We start from the raw sequence: 13,976 nt of genomic DNA, 5'->3' as shown, positions 1-13,976 counted from the left end.
GGCGCCTCCTTTTTGGATGGACTAGTATTGCAGTTTAGGTTGATGTATTAAACCTTTAGATTCATTTATCAGTTCTCTGCATTTGATTTTTCCCACATTTTATTTACCAGATGCTTTCATTCAAAGTAAAACGCAGTCCATCTAAATGAACCTACTCTCTACAGATATTTAAGAACGTTCAAAGTATTTAGTCCCTAAACCACTAAAATGTTCCTTTTAACCCCAGAATCACAAGGTTTTTTTCAGTATTGTTATTATTATGCATTCATTCTGTACAATGCTTATCATAGTGGGTTGCAGAAAACCTGGAGACTTTAGATTTCATGAGACTCAGGGCAAAAGGTGGACAGGATGCCAGTCTATCGCAGGGCACAATCACACACTACGGACAATTTAGTGATGCCAATCAGCCTAAAACACATGTTTTTGGACTGGGGAGGAAATCAGAATACCTGCAGGAAACCCACAAGAAGAAAATGCAAGTTACTTCACACGCATGCAAGAGGAAGGAACCGAACCTGTACCTCTGGAGGTGTGAGGCAACTCTGCCTATTATGTTTGTTGTATCTTAAAATTCAAAATTCTCAAATACGCAAAATCTTCGAATTCAAACCTTGTGTTGGCAATCATACTTTGGTGCATTCTAGCAGTTTAATTTTGGTCTCAGTCTGCTTCCATGTTTACTCTTAACACAATTAGATAGCAGTGAGAATGCGATTAAATCTTAAATCACATGAACCGAGCATGTCGTGTATTTTGTTAATGCAGCACAGCAGAAATGGCATTCATTCTCTGCATATTGGGACCTGCCAAAATGAATAGATAAATAAATACCTGATATGATAAACAAAACATTTTAAAGCAGTTATTTCTAGAAATATATTAAATGTTCTGGCTAATATATTCACATATCCCAAAGGAGGGTCAAATCACAGCGGCAGCTATGATACAGTGCCCCTGGAGGAGGTAGGCTTGTTCAATTGCCCAAAAGGAGCAGTTTGCGAGTGCTGGGGTTTGAACGCCAACTTTTCAATCAACGACCCACTGCCTTAACCACTTGAGCCATCACTGCCTACAGAGCAAAGGGATATAAAACTTTGAATAGGGTGATAGGTGTAAATTGTTATTATTTTGTTTAAAGGTCTTATTTTTCCCATTTAGTACTGTACTTCAGAAGCTACATGACAGAAAATACTAACTCTTTACTGTACACCGATTAGCCTGTTTAAAATGTTTCATTTCCATAGTGTGATGTGACAGCATGAAATACAGTACAATAGCAAGTGTAATAAACGTAAAAATGTACATTTTTTTTATAGACTTTTTATCCTTTTCCCCCAAAATTCCTTTGGACGAGACACCAGAAGTAAATTGACTAAGCACAAATTTTCCGGTCGATGACAACAAATTCAACAAATGACACAAACAATTGAAACATATGTTTTGTGTATATAACTAATAATTAGAGAGAGAGAGAGAGAGAGAGAGAGAGAGAGAGAGAGAGAGAGAGAGAGAGAGTACTATTTCATTTGTTAGAGTAACTGCAGAAGTTGAGTGCAAGTGAAGTAATGTCTCCCTAATGGGCTGCACCCTACTGCGTAGAACCGGTTGTAGGTGGTGAAGATTGACAAGTCCATCAGAGCACAACCGTTAAGATGGTCAAAAAAAATTGAGATGAATGAGCTGGCATCTCAACGGGGGCTCCACTAACAATTTTCTGCAGCTGAGTGGACACTAAGTATTGATCTCATGTTGAAACTGATGGCACATTTTGAGCTTAATTTCTTTCTTCCTATCATTCTTTAAAAAGCATTTCTAAAAATGAAAGGCAGAAGAAAGCACTTTGAAATGTTGGTCACTTAGACCCTGGATCTGTCTACTGTAGCAATGAGGAGAAGAAAGAGTTAAAGATAGGTTTTGTATTATGTATTTTTGATGTTATAAATCATTCTGGTGTTTTAACTAATTTATGGCACTGCTTTAATTGGAGCGTCCTTATAATAAACAGTGAACTAACTTCCAACTGAATGTCGATTATGGTTCGGTTACACTATGCTTTGGAAAGTAATACAGTAACATAGTTTCAGCAGTGTATGAGTAGAGTACAATACTGAAGCATTAGTCATGTGTGAGATCTTTATAAATACTTATTTATATGTTAATGTTCGTCCCACAATACAGCTTATTGTATCCCAGACCAGGCACAAATACCCCAAATACCTCGTTGTGCTGTCTCCAGCTTTATTGAGATCTTTTTGAATAATTTGTATGAATCTTTGGAGTTGTATTCGTAGAATATGTTCCTAAGCTATGTATTAGGTATATGCATCCTTGTGTACTAATTGTAAATCCCACAATTATAAAGCAATCAAAAGTTAGAGTACTGTATGATTAGGTGTCAGACAACAAAACCAGACAATAATAGAAAGAGTATTCAAATGAACAAACAAACAGTCTTGACTACTATGAATTGGCAAGAATGAAGTCATTTACATTAAATAAGGAAGTCAAAAGGTAACTGGGGTCAGAAGTCACACTAGAACTCTGGAGAGGATGACCCCTGCTGGGGTTAAGGGATAATGTCCTGACCTGGTGTTACAATTTTTACATTAGTTGTTTCTTTCTCGGTTATTTGGAACTCGATGAAATTAAATAAGGCGGTAGAGCGGAACTTATTACAGCCGTATAATGCCTTAATTAAAATGTTCCCCACCCTCATCTTCAACTTCTTTTTTTCATCTGTTATTCCCAGCTTCACAATATAATTGTCATATTTTTAATTTAGCCCAGTAATAAGTGAGCATGCATGGTTTAATATTGCTGAGGTGGTCAGAAAAATGTGTCCATTGAGTCATGACCCAGTCAGGACCAAACCACTTAGTTCTAAGATGCAGACTAAGCGGAAACTCTTGCAGCTTTGCCATGAAGGAACAAGGACATGAAATTAGCTTTGATCAAAATGTGCCATGTACTGTTCTAATGAATGATTTTTTTGGTACGTAAATTCAGGCAACTGATATATTCAAATTTAAGTATAAATATTAAGTCAATACAAATGCAATAAAAATGAATTGTCTAAAAAAAATGCATTCTACACACTACTTAAACTGCCTTAAATAGTACTGATTAATATTGGTGTACTAACGTAGTATATGTATCTAAACGACCGCCACCGGCACTGTTGCCCTACAAGGTGACCACGGAAATTGAAAGAAGAAGAAGAAGAAGAAGAAGAAGAAGAAGAAGAATGTAGTATTTGTAACATCATATTTTTAATTATGCATAGTCAAATTGTTCATATATGATCAAGTCATGTACATAAGAGACCACAGAGGATTGCTAACCACATGAAAGTAATCAGTCTGGAACTTCATTTGTGAAGTTCATTTCAAAAGCTGTATTTAACTTTGTGTTGTTTTAATGTGCACATTTGTATGGAAAGAGTACGTACCGTGTACCATCTGTATCATGTATATTAGTTAACATTTGTATCAATATGGGGGCGCCGTGGCTTAGTGGTTAGCACGTTCGCCTCACGTGGTTCGATTCCCGCCTCCGCCTTGTGTGTGTGGAGTTTGCATGTTCTCCCTGTGCCTCGGGGGTTTCCTCCGGGTACTCCGGTTTCCTCCCCCGGTCCAAAGACATGCATGGTAGGTTGATTGGCATCTCTGGAAAATTGTTCATAGTGTGTGATTGCGTGAGTAAATGAGAGTGTGTGTGTGTGCCCGGCGATGGGTTGGCACTCCGTCCAGGGTGTATCCTGCCTTGATGCCCAATGACGCCTGAGATAGGCACAGGCTCCCTGTGACCCGAGGAAGTTCGGATAAGCGGTAGAAAATGAGTGAGTGAGTGTGTAAATATTGTTTAAATGCACCACTTAGGGTGCCTCAACACCTGCTGTTCTCTTTGCCAAGCATGAATCAGAGCAAAATTCATACTTTTGTCTAATGAGCATGTAGGTCTGAAAGCATACAGTACGCGAATATAAGTAACTGCATTCAAACTCTTCTAGAGTTGAATTCAACCCAGACTGAGACCACCTCACAGATATTCTGGACTAAAAAAGGACTAAATGTAGCATATGTATTAGCACCCTTAGACACCACAGGCAGGGTTTAAGTTTGAATGAGAAATGTGTCAGAGTTAATTTATCACATTGCTGAATGTAGGTATTGAGTTAAATATTTTTGTTTATAAGACAGAATGACAAGACTGGTACTATGTAATATAGTCCCTGGTGGTTCAGTGGCCTGGATTTGATTCCCGGGCAGGGAACCAACCCAGCCATTGAGGGGTTAACTTTCAGTGCCGGTCTCAAGCCAGGATTAAATAGGAGTGTTGTGTCAGGAAGGGCATCTGTTGTAAAACCTGTGCCAAAATCAAAATTTGTGGCAACCCCGATCAGGGAGCTGTTGAAGGACAACAACAACTGTGCATGTAATATGTTATTTGTTATTATTTGGTAGTATTAACATTACACCAAATACTCAGTTTAAATTTTAACCAAGTTGTCATGTGAACTAAATGCTCCAGGCTACATTCCCCAGAGCACTCACATTCACAGTCATCAAGCTTATGATCACACAGACAAACACAGTAACTCGAGAGACTTTATACGACTTTCATTCACAGGCAGATTGCGAAGTTTTATACAGTATTGTGCAAATAAATACACCAGGCTGTTTATTTAGATTGATCATAGGCTGACCTGTTATATTCACCATTGCTTGTTCTGACAAATTTATCCAATTTACATTTGCTTTTCTCCTTACCATCGCCGGTCGTTTCATTAAAACAGTTCAGCTGCATTTGTCTATGCCACCATTACTTGAAATGAGTTACACATTGAAGCAAATTAAGGAGACTGTAGCTTAAGCCAAACAGCTAACAAACAACTAGCAAACAGATAAAAAGAAAAAAGTTTGCATTTAACAAACCATGAATTTGTCTCATATATTCCCATTTATATAATAGATATGTAAGATCTTAGCATATATGCTTGGTTTTGCACCTAGAAGACTACATTTTGCCAATACGTTATCAAGACTATGCTACTGTTTATTTAATGAATTTGACAACTGGAGAGGTCTGGACCTCTGTATCCTTACAGCTAATTGTTGTTAATATCGCAGGTATGTTTAAATGAGCAGAATCTCTGTTGCTGGCACTGCAGAGAAGAGAGCATCTAAGGACAGTTCACGGTAATGTAGTCATTTTGCTTGGAGATGAATGGCGAAAGTAAACCTGACTATTTTAAATTTTCAATCTTTATGTTATTAAAGGGAAATGAGCCATGAGAATTTTGACCTGCATCCCCTCTCTCTCTCACACACACACACACACACACACACACACAAACACAGACACAAAGATGCTGCATGACTAATGAAGCTTTGATATATGGATAAGATTTCCTGTTCATTTGAATTTCATATGGCAAGGCAGGCACAGGAACACTTCTGTGTGTGTCTGTTTGTGTGTGTGTGATTGCATGTGTGTAGGGTATTAATCGTACTACCCGACTGTCACATACTGAAGAGGGTGGTTCAAAGAAGGCCACAAAGGTTTCAGACAAATGAGATATCCAGAGATATAGAGAGAGATGAATTGAAGGGGAGGCAACGAGAAAAGAGAGAGTGAGAGAGAGTGAGAGAGAGAGAGAGAGAGAGAGAGAGAGAGAGAGAGAGACAGACAGAGCGAGAGAGAGAGCGAGAGAGAGAAAGGGGCTGAATGAAGACAGGTGATAAAAGTTTTTGAGAGATGAGGAAAAGAAAGGAGACAAGAAAATAACTGGAAAAGTAATGGAGAAAAAATGTAAAAAAAAACTTTTGAGCATGTGTGTGAGTGTGTGTGTGTGCTGTACTAAGTGTACTACAACCTTTCCATATGTAATTCACCTTTCAAACATTTTTCTTTATAACAATTTGTGTCTTTGTAAGAATGTTCCTGCTAGAAGCTGTACTTAGATGACAATGTCTGTATTGATGTGCTCAATGGATTGCTAGTATCCGTAGGTCAAGATGAAAATGGAAGCCAACTCAAATGATCCTGCACTGTGAAATGGAGGCACCCTCTTGTGATTTTAATTGAGTGTCTCTAGTGTACACACACACACACACACACAGATAAATAATTAATACAATTCTTTTTCTATTTATGCCTAATGATCAAGCCAGAGTTGACGGTGGCAGGGAAAAACTCCCTGAGACGATATGAGGAAGACACATTGAGAGGAAGCAGACTCAAAAGGAAACTTCATCCTCATGGGTGGCACAGGTTAACGTGTTTATAAATAATTTCCTTTCATTGACTGTGTACAATATAGTCAAGAGCAATTGACTATGTAGACTATATATGGAAGTAGAAAGAAGTGAAAGTAATAGACAATGTAAAAATATTGATAAATCCCTATAACTTATAAGTTACTTATAGATAGATAGATAGATAGATAGATAGATAGATAGATAGATAGATAGATAGATAGAACTTTGTCATTGCATAGTACAGGTCCACAGCAACAAAATACAGTTTGGCATCTACCAGAAGTGCAAAGAGTAGCAACTGTGCAAATAGACAAGATCAGATAAATATATAACATATGTACAGCATGTAATATATATATAGATATATATGTAAACATATGTACAGTGAATGAATATAAACGCTATAAGATACACATAAATGAAATAGTGCAGATGTATGTAAAGCACAATATGTGTAGAGAATGAGGAGTATAAAAAATGCAATATGTGATATGTACATTGTATGTATAATTATACAGAAGTTATATACAGTAATTTTACAGTGTTCTAACAGTGTAGTGTAGAGTTCAGTAGTTTGATGGTGGATAAAAAAAAGCTGTCCCTGAACCTGCTTGTTTTGGTGTGTATGTTCCTGTATCTCCTTCTTGATGGAAGGATTTTAAACAGTTTTTGACTGGGATGTGAAGAGTCCTTGATGATGTTGTGAGCTCTGCGCAGGCATCTGCTGTGGTGAAGATGCTCATTGACAAGTAGTTGGGTGCCAGTGATGCGTTGGGCAATTTTAACCACCCTTTGCAGGGTTTTACGTTCACATGCACCCTCCATACCATACAGTGATGGAGTTGGTCAGGATGCTCTCGATGATGCAGCGGTAGAAAATCGTTAAAATCTCTGGGGAAAGATGAGCTTTCTTAAGACTCCTCAAGTGCAGGCGTTGTTGTGCCTTCCTAACCAGAGCTGAATTGTTCTGGTGCCAGGGCAGATCCTCAGAGATGTGAACTCCTAAGAACTTAAAGCTGCAGACCCTCTCTACCTCAGTTCCATTGATGTAGACTGGGGAGTATCTCCTGCTGTTAGATTACTGATTATCGGTCACTAGATAGCCAATAGCAAAAGCATGATAGCCTTTTGATTTAGTTTTCATGATTGGTCTTATCCTGCTTCAATAAAATCTGTGGTCATGGACTGCTGATGCAAGATACATACATTACTGTATGTAAAAATCAAACTGAAATCCAAGAGCTGTACCTGCTCTCCTTTGTATACATGAGCTAACAGATTCCTATCTTTCCTACAGTACACAGAGTGTGGCGAATCTTTCAATTAAAGTATGTAAAAGCCTACAGGAATCAAACTTTTGACCTAGTGTAGAACAAAACTGTATGACCTTTAAGGAGACCAATAATAAATTCAATGGTGACTGAGAAGGTGAAAAGCCTAAGTGACTTGGGCAAATTCATAACAGTGTTGTACAGCATTTCTGTAAACAGAGTTGCTAAAACTATGCTAGCAGTAGATATTCTTGATCGAAGGTCCTTATTTGCTCCTGTAAAAGTAGATCCACATTTTTATTTGACACTACAGGTACAGATCTTTGACACTTACTTAAGACTGTTCATTGAACCAGATAGATTTGAGAAAGAAGAAAGGTTTGGATAAAAATCCAGTTGACACAAACACACACAGATAACAGGAGGCTGGTGCACAAAACTAAAGAAGAGTAGAGGCCAAAGTGGGCTGTGGGATTGTGTTCAATATGAAGTGAAGATAAACACTTATAGAGGTCCACTGGAGAATACTATTGGAAATAGATGTCGCTACTATGCAGTCATTAGTCCTTAGTGCCTTGTTTCAGAAGACAATGTGCTGTGCTGCACATAAAACTGTAACCTCCAACTATGAGTTGACATTATGGTACAGCCCACCAGCAGTAGTAACAAGAAAATATTTATGATGATATTTATTATTTTTATTGACTATAGTTGCTTGGAACATATTCTTATGACAGATTTATGTGTAAATCTCTACTTTGAGTCTGTGTATGTATAACTTATTAGTATTCATTTAGTTGAGGGAAAGTGTAGGGACTTAAAATAAGCAACATTAGCCGAATGCACTCACCCCATTTACGCCCGAATGTGACTGCATGGAAAAGACAGCCTGAAATATATCCTTTAATAACCAACACTTTACTTCTAAAAGGTATGCAAAAAATAATCTGTTTAGTTGAGACTGATATGTTGTTATCATTTGGTGTCACCACAGCAGATCGTCCAATCCAGATACTTGACTTGGCACAGGATTTACGCTGGATGCAATTCACTTTCTGTTTATCCAGGCTTGTAACCAGCACATTAACCTCAGCGGTTGGGGTGGTTATATTTTACTCATGCATAGATATAGTGCCTCATCGCTCTCCTTGTGCAAAAAACAGTTGTTTTTTTCCCAATAGTATAAGAAATGTAATCAATCTGTACATCAGAGAAACCAAAAAAAGCACCTTTAAACAACTTTGCATTATCAGAATGAAGGATTTCTCCTTTCCAGTGGTGAGACACTTCAACAGGGTCAGACACTTTCAGTGGAGAGACATTTCAACAGTGACGGACACTTCCAGTTGTGAGACACTTCAACACTTCAATAGTGACAGACACCTCCAGTGGTGAGAAACTTAAATAGTGACAGACACTTCCAGTGGTGAGACACTTCAACAGTGATAGACACATCTAGTGGTGAAAAAACTTCAATAGTGACAGACACTTCCAGTGGTGAGACACTTCAACAGTGACAGGCACTTCCAGTGGTGAGACACTTCAACAGTGACAGGCACTTCCAGTGGAGAGACACTTCAACTGTGACAGACACTTCCAGTGGAGAGACACTTCAACAGTGACAGACACTTCCAGTGGAGAGACACTTCAACAGTGACAGATGCTTCCAGTGGAGAGACACTTCCAGTGGAGAGACACTTCAACAATGACAGACGCTTTCAGTGACGGACACTTCCAGTGGTGAGACACTTCAACACTTCAACACTTACAGACACTTCCAGTGGTGAGACACTTCAACACTGACAGACACTTCCAGTGGTGAGACACTTCAGCAGTGACAGACACATCTAGTGGTGAAAAAACTTCAACAGTGACATACACTTCCAGTGGTGAGACACTTCAACAGTGACAGACACTTCCAGTGGAGAGACACTTCAACAGTGACAGATGCTTCCAGTGGAGAGACACTTCAACAGTGACAGACACTTCCAGTGGAGAGACACTTCAACAGTGACAGACGCTTTCAGTGACGGACACTTCCAGTGGTGAGACACTTCAACACTTCAACACTTACAGCCACTTCCAGTGGTGAGACACTTCAACACTGACAGACACATCTAGTGGTGAAAAAACTTCAACAGTGACATACACTTCCAGTGGTGAGACACTTCAACAGTGACAGACACTTCCAGTGGAGAGACACTTCAACACTGACAGACACTTCCAGTGGTGAGACACTTCAGCAGTGACAGACACATCTAGTGGTGAAAAAACTTCAACAGTGACATACACTTCCAGTGGTGAGACACTTCAACAGTGACAGACACTTCCAGTGGAGAGACACTTCAACAGTGACAGGCACTTCCAGTGGTGAGACACTTCAACAGTGACAGACACTTCCAGTGGAGAGACACTTCAACACTGACAGACACTTCCAGTGGAGAGACACTTCTACAGGGTCAGACACTTTCAGTGACGGACACTTCCAGTGGTGAGACACTTCAACACTGACAGACACTTCCAGTGGTGAGACACTTTAACACTTCAACACTGACAGACACTTCCAGTGGTGAGACACTTTAACACTTCAACACTGACAGACAGATGTTCCTTGTTCTGAAAATGCCATATGTCACATGTGGGAGCTAAAATAACTTAGTTGAAGAAGCCTGCACGTGATGCATCAGACAATGTGATTCAGATCAAGTAGCTCACTACAATGGAGTGAATTTAATTGGAATATTCAAAGCAAAACAAGCTCTTTATGCAGTTGTTCAATCAGCCAATCAGGTGGCAATGACTAAATACGGTACATAAAATCATGTAGATACATGCCAAGAGATTTGTTTTATGTTTATATCAAACACTGTAATGGGGGAAAAGTCTGACCTCTGTGACTTTGACTGTAAACATGGTTCTTGGTGCCAGATGAGCTGGTTTGAGTATTTCAAAGGCTGTTGATCTCTATTGTGAATTGTGAATTTCAATACATGACGGTCTCGAGAGTTTACACATAAAGATATATATATATATATATAATCCTGTGATCTGCAGACTGAAACATCTTGTTGATCAGAGGAGAATGAGCAGATTTTATGAGCTGGTTTAAGTTGACAGGAAGTCTATAGTAACTCTAATAAGCAGCGTGGTGAAAAGAAAAGCATCTTAGAATTCACAACACACCTAAAGTTGGATGAGCTACCAGATCAGATTCTATTCCTGCAAGCAAAGAACAAGAATCTAAGGTTTATCGCTGAGTCACAGAGTTAAAGAAACCGAACTGTTGAAGACTGGAAAAAGACCAGGTGACCTTTTTTCTGATCTTCATCTGTCTTATTTGGGTGTCTATGGTAGCCTCAGACAAATGATGATGAAGTGCTTTAAGGCAGAGCTCTAGTATAAAAGCACGATCTATCCAATCCTGCAGGTGAGCCTTGTTGGAATGCCAGCTGAGTCTGATAGATGAGTAAGTGTAAGGCAAAAGAGAGTGAAAATGGTATGCTGAAACGAATGAATTGACTGCTAGGTCATTCGGGGTCTCTGATTACTTGCATTAGAAAGAGGGTTGAGTCCATTTAACTGAATAGGTGAATGTTGGAATGGCAATTTCACGAAGGCAAAAAAAAAAAAAAAATCTCATTTTACTCTGTGAAAATGGTTCAGGCATCTGCAAGGTGAAGCAATTGCTTTATTGTCTAGCTATGCAGTAATAGGAATTATATGTTTTTGCAGGAGGCAAAAATCTGGCAAACAAAAGTAACAAAAACACATCTTTGTTAACAGAAAGACACGTAAAAAAAAATGAGTCAGTTGCAGCACTTTAAAAGAAGTGCTATCAGACAGCTGTGTTGAATGTGCAACACAAATCAAGCTGACTCAATAGTTGTTTAGTCTCAGCATAGAGGAAAACTGTGGCCTTAAACCCACTCTCCTTTTTATTCTGGTTCTATTCATTGTCAATTTATATTTCTTATCCCTTAATAAAAAAAAAGAATTTGTGTGTGTTTGTTTGGCATCAATTTGTATGAAGGGTATTGGTTTGCATTATTTATTTTCATTAATTAATTTATTTGAATCTGTCTCCTGTCTACTCATAAATGAATTCCTGCCAAAGCTACTTTTGTTGTCCTTTGCAACAATTTTTTATACTGTAGCATAATGACTGTTATGACCAGATCTTTGTAAAAGTGTGCTGTGGTGCTGTAACTGTGGCAAATCACTATCTAATCCCATTTATCTAGAGCATGACAGCAGCACGTGACAGTTCAAAGACGCTGATCCGGTCTCGTATCGTACTCAAAGGCTGGAGTTAAACATGACTGGGTTAATATCTTTGTGCATAAAACTCCCATACACTGCTGTAAACATAGCATCCTCAATCCTGAGCTACTGTATAAGAAGGGCTCAGATGATGTACATGAGCTTACTTCTCACCGCACACTCTCACTACTAAATACAAAGGGACTCTTACGTCAAGCTTGATGGATTTATTTGTAATTCATTCATATATACAAACATACACAAGAAATTTGTATGCATATACATCATGTAAATTCAGAAACAATCTTACATTGAGCTCTTAAGTGTGTGTATATATATGCATAAGAGTACTAACTAATGTAAATCAAGACTTAATTGACCTCAGATCATATCATTTTTCATAGATTACTGCACAGCAATGTTTTTGTTATGCTTAACACTTTTAGCAGACATCCAAAGTGAATTATAGAAGTGTTATGTAGTCTTTACATACTTGTTCACTAGCTCAGTGACTAAGCATTGGGTAAATAGGGTCAAGATTATTTTTTTGAAAATCAATTATTTTATACTATTGTCTGTAATTACATAATATAAAATATATAGAAAGCACAATTCATTTCACTGGCCTATCAAGTGAAATGTAACTATATATACAGAGGATGGTCAATAACCAATAGCCACATACTAGTACCTCCTATGGTGAGTCAAAATAACATCTATTTCTGTCTTTCAGCTTTTCCCATCATCCTTCATCAAGACAAAATAATTTAAACTTCTGCCTTTTAGCTCTAATAATTAACATAATGCACCTAAGCACGTTGGGTTTTGAGGCTGTCAATAAATACACAAAAAGGATGTGGGAAAATCAGTATTTTTTACATTTTTGTAAGAAAATTTAAGCTATAAACAGAAATCTACTAATTGAGCCATGTAATGTAAACAGAACTGCCTACAAACATGGCCTTGTAGGTGGTGCTCAGTAATAAAAAAAATTGTAGACTTTATTAATAATTGGAGTAGATTTAGAAGCAAGGCTGTCTTACTAGGGTGGAACCATATCCACCCCAATTGGGAAGGTGCTGCTTTCTTTTCTTGCAGCATTACTTATAAACCTAGTTAATAAGTGACAATCCAGAGGCAAGGCCAGGGAGCAGTCAAGCAGGTTAAACCAACCACCTGCTTGCTGTTGTAACTCAAGTTTCATCATACTGAGATTGTTTCTCTTCCCTGAGCTAAATAAAAATGTAGAGACACTTTGATTATACTTTGAATGCACACCCTGAACCTTTAATAGGACGCTAGGATGGTTATATACTGTATTAAATCTTTTGCATCTAAATTAATTATTGTTCATAAAAATTTTATAGATCGGAAGTTGTAATGTATTCTGTTTAACAGATATGTGGATCAAAGCAAATGAGAATGTAGCGTTATGTGAAGCTAGTCTTTTCTAACTGGCAATGGAGGAGAGGGTCACAATTAATTACAGTATAACAATATTCTAGGTATCACAGATTTCTTGACATAAATTCCATGCATTAGAAGATTTTATACCAACATTAGTCTATCCAGTCAATTCCACTAATTTCTATTTACACACCCTCAGCGCTGTATTCTGAATTTCATTATGATTTTAAAACCTGGTTATTGGACAGCGTTTATGTCCATTCTAGGTCTAGTACGTGTGAATGCAAACAGACCCATTTATAATGTTTTTGTTTTAATACATTAAGAAAAATAGTTACACTTTTTACAGTTTGAAGCTGTTTCATATCATTACCTGAAAGGTGTCTTAGTCTTAGTATGTCTTAGTCATAATACAAATGTACTTTCATGTCAGCTATTGCTGTTATTGTAGTCGGTATTGCTATTAATGTTTAAGTCCATACAGTTTTAGACAGATATGTAAATAAGCAAATGAGATTCATATGAAACTGAATCCTGATCATTCATACAGCCCTACACACCATATATTAACTGCAAAGCAATTTCTATTGGAATGTGAATAACTACGACAACATCACAACATTGTATAACCTTACAACACTGTATAACCTTACTCGGAGTTGCTGGTTGCACAGTTTACCAGAATCTATTACATGTGACAAGTAAAACTGGATGATATTTATTACTCTGTTGAGACTTACATTCACAGAGGAAACTGCAAATCCAATTTGCCACA

The sequence above is a fragment of the Tachysurus vachellii genome, chromosome 26, assembly GCF_030014155.1.
Source record: "Tachysurus vachellii isolate PV-2020 chromosome 26, HZAU_Pvac_v1, whole genome shotgun sequence".
Taxonomy (NCBI): Eukaryota; Metazoa; Chordata; class Actinopteri; order Siluriformes; family Bagridae; genus Tachysurus; species Tachysurus vachellii.
Note: the sequence above shows the minus strand (reverse complement) of the source record.